This window comes from Tenrec ecaudatus, chromosome 6 (genome assembly GCF_050624435.1).
Source record: "Tenrec ecaudatus isolate mTenEca1 chromosome 6, mTenEca1.hap1, whole genome shotgun sequence".
Lineage (NCBI taxonomy): Eukaryota > Metazoa > Chordata > Mammalia > Afrosoricida > Tenrecidae > Tenrec > Tenrec ecaudatus.
Genome location: NC_134535.1, coordinates 144,533,955 through 144,537,648, shown reverse-complemented (window position 1 = coordinate 144,537,648; position 3,694 = coordinate 144,533,955). Strand labels below are relative to the sequence as shown.

General features: G+C 43.0%; 1 pseudogene; it reads left to right on the top strand.

Annotated features, from left to right (window-relative positions):
• Positions 1–1,571: 1,571 nt before the first annotated feature.
• LOC142451282 (lysM and putative peptidoglycan-binding domain-containing protein 4 pseudogene) lies at positions 1,572–2,416 on the top strand (annotated as a pseudogene).
• Positions 2,417–3,694: the final 1,278 nt, after the last annotated feature.

The following is a 3,694-nucleotide window of genomic DNA, read 5'->3' as shown; positions in this document are numbered from 1 at the left end:
CTGCTTTGCCACACCATTGGAATTTACATCTCTTGAGCTGGGGACTGCTGGACCCTGTCATCTGGCTGGTTGTTGATAATTTGCCTTGTTGTTTGCTGCCTGTGCCTGGATATCCTGAATTGCTCTACAGAGGACTACCCAGCAGCTCTCAAGACTTAAAGGACTGCCCGTGTCTCACAGCTGTCTCATGGGAGTGAATTGCACTGAGCCATTTGTACTGCTTTATAATTTAATTAACTGTTTATTTCTTATGTTATATATATATCCGAATAAATAAATATATATAATTATTTGCATTCTAGTTTTGTTTCTCTAGAGAACCGGGTCTAACACATCTACTTTTAAAAATTCCTCAATGAAAAGCCTATAAGTCACTACAAAATGTAGCCTAATATCATACTGTGGTTTACAACAATGATCACTTGTTGTTCATGTATCTGGGTGGTCAGCTATGTGACTTTGCTGCTCTTGGCTTAGTACACATCTGGGAATCTGATAAAGAACAATTTCTCTAGGAAGTTCTTAGCTAGCAGGCCTGGTTCACCTCCATCTTTTTCTCATCCAGGAGCCTGACTGGGCCTTTCACAGGAACGGCAGATCTGTAATATTTTATTCACTACAGAGGATTTCCATTTTACTTTCCTCTTGAACAGGTAAAAGCATTTCCCCAAGAAAGTAATATAATTTCACACATAATTTTATGCAAAAGTAACTACATGTGTCTTGTGTTTCAGGCTTGTGTTACAACATGTGAACTGCTGTCCTGCCAGTTCACCTGGTAACAGTTCTTACAACATGTCTTCATGACATCTCTGTTTCTGAACTTCAGCGGCTGCAGCTGTTGCCTCCTGACTCACAGTGGCCCTGTGCCTGAAGAGATCAGCCTGTTGTGACCCAAGTGTTCTATCACCTGCTTTTCAGGAGTAGATCACCAGGCCTTCCTTCCTTGTCCGTGTTATCTAGATGCTGTGCTGAAACCTATTTAACATGGGTATGTGTCAAATTGCATCTCTCAAAACATGGATTGGAATTCTAACCATGTACCTGTGCATGTCATCCCATTGAGGATAGAATTGTCTGCTATGCTAATTATACCATATCAGTACAGGGTGTGTCATAAAGCTAATAAATTTTGAGATAGAAAAAGGGGAGATTAAACTAAAATAGAACTGCCATATGGTCTGGCGAGTGTGCTCATAGGTAAATATGCTCAAAAGACTTGAAAGCAGAAACTCAAAAAGACTTATACACCAATGGTCATTGGAGCACTCTTTACAATCGCCAAAAGGTAGAGACGATCTAAATGGCCATCAACAGATGAAAGCATAAACAAAACGTGATACATCTACACAATGGAATGCTACTCAGTCGGTGGGAGAAACGGATCTTGACACATGCTACAATATGGATGGCGCTTGAAGACATTAAGCTGAGTGAAATAAGGCCATCACAAAAGGACAAACATTGTATGGCCTTACTTGTACAAAAAGAAAAGAAATGGGTGCAGAGTGAAAGGAAAAGGGGGGGGCAGGGTAAACAGTGATAGAAAATTGCATTCTGAGTTAAAGAAAATGAGGCAGAAGGAAGTGCACAAAGGCCCAGTTGTTGTGTGTAGGACTCCAAACAGCCACCTTTACGAGTTTACAGATGGCAACGGGGACTCAGGGGACTCCTGAGGAAGAGTCACGCCATGCAGCTCTGCAACCCGGGGGCAAGGAACGTCGCAAGGACTGCAATCACCAGCCTGCAGCCCCTGGAGTGGAGCTGCTACAGCGGGAGCTGGCCCAGGAGGACAGTCTCAGCAAGCTAGTGCCTCAATATGGCGGGAAAGTGGCAGATATCAAGAAAGTCAACAGCTGCATCCGAGAACAAGACTTATATGCTTTAAAATCCATCAAGATTCCAGTTGAAAACCCATGGTGTCCTTACAGAGATGCGTGAAGAGCGAAAACCCCTTCCAAACTCACCCTCAGAGACCAAAGTGACTTTCGTGGGGTTGCCCCATCCACATGGAGCACCTGAAGGCAGTAGGGATCACTCGAGCCAGCTGATGGATTTCATTAAGGGAATTCACCAGAATCTGGTGCCGTCTGAAATCTTTCTACATGAAAGTTACTGTGAGACCTCCCATCAGCTGCTCCTGCCTGCTACTCAGAAAACACCAACAAAGGGTGCGGACTGTGGACTTCAGTGGTGGAATACTGTCTTCATCGTGCTTCTGATTGGGATTGTTTTGCCAGTATTTTACTTGGTCTATTTTAAAATCCAAGCTATTGACAAGTCTCCCAGTATCTTGAACACAACTGCTGTCCCTAATGGTTCCTTAGTATCAAGTGCAATTCCAGAGAGAGCTCCTAAATGAGCAATGCCAATGCCAGCTGGACATTTCAGTCAGACCACTCATGCAGGGAGCTAAACTATTTTTGTGCTTACGGAATTCGCCTTAATGACTGGGCTGTGATGTGCATCAGCTGACACTGGCCATGTCCTAGGAGCGATGTGTTTTCTTTGTGATATATAGATGCCTTTCAGAAGTCACTGTTGTGTTCTCGATTGTGCTTACCCTGGGGAACTTAACCCAAGGCTGCAGAAGCCCAGACACTCCTCCCGCAGCCTCCTGTATCAGAAATGTGCAGTTAGTCACTAAACATGCAACGCACTACACCACCATGGCTGCTATGAAGGGGACTAAATGCCAAGCTTTGGGGGTGATCGATGGCATTTGTCCACCTTGGAATGAGCTTACTTTGGGGACTCATTTGGCCGAGTAGATGGAAACGATCTCATATGCAAGACGAGGACGTGTAACAGAACAGTCCTTGAAAGGCTCTGCCCTTTCTTCTCCATTCATGTGACAAAGAGGTGCCCAGGTTTAACAACAAATTTAAAGTCTCTTCAAAATGTCACTACAAAAACAAAATAATCTCCAGGATAAAAGGAACTTGTGAAACTGTAGTAAATATTTAGATCTTGTAAATGTGTTTCTGGCAAACTGTTTTCCTTGCTGTACCATCAAGGAGTAGTTTCTCTCATACCTGTCACCATCATCCAGGCAGGGCATCATTTAGGACAAGTCACTTTTGCCAGGCAAAGGACAAATATCTTTATCTTCTCCTTTTCTTAAATGGAATGAAAGCTTTGCCTGTAAAAGAAAAGAAAAGAAAATTGCATTCCTTAAGCATAAGGTTCAGAGCTGATTGTTGTACCTCACTTGTTCTTGCTCTCGAGAAGTTGTACATCTGTACAAATCAGCCAAGTTTGTGTGATAAATAAATCTGCAACAATGGCAAAAAGGACCTCTAGGTTCTGAGCCTGGTTGTGTACTAATAAACACCTCATGGGATTTGGATCCTTTGTTTGGAGTTTTGGGGTTATGAATTCATGGATGTCCCAGTTAATGAGCCCAGTAGTTAGCTTACTGCTTGTGTTCTACCTCCTAGTTCATTGTGCAGTGTTTGAATCTTTAAAGCTTTTAAGTGATCATCCGAGGCCCAATTGGTTTCTCCTCAAATGGAGCACTAGAAAAAAAGGAGAGTTAGGAGTAGGAGGGGAACACAGGTGTGAAACTAATTACATCTATAAACAACTGCCACCTTTGTCATGAGAGCAGAGAGCTACATGGTTCTCACCTACCATTACGGAATAGCTTGATCAAAGATTCAAAAAAAGAACAAGCGGCCATCTAGTTCAGAAA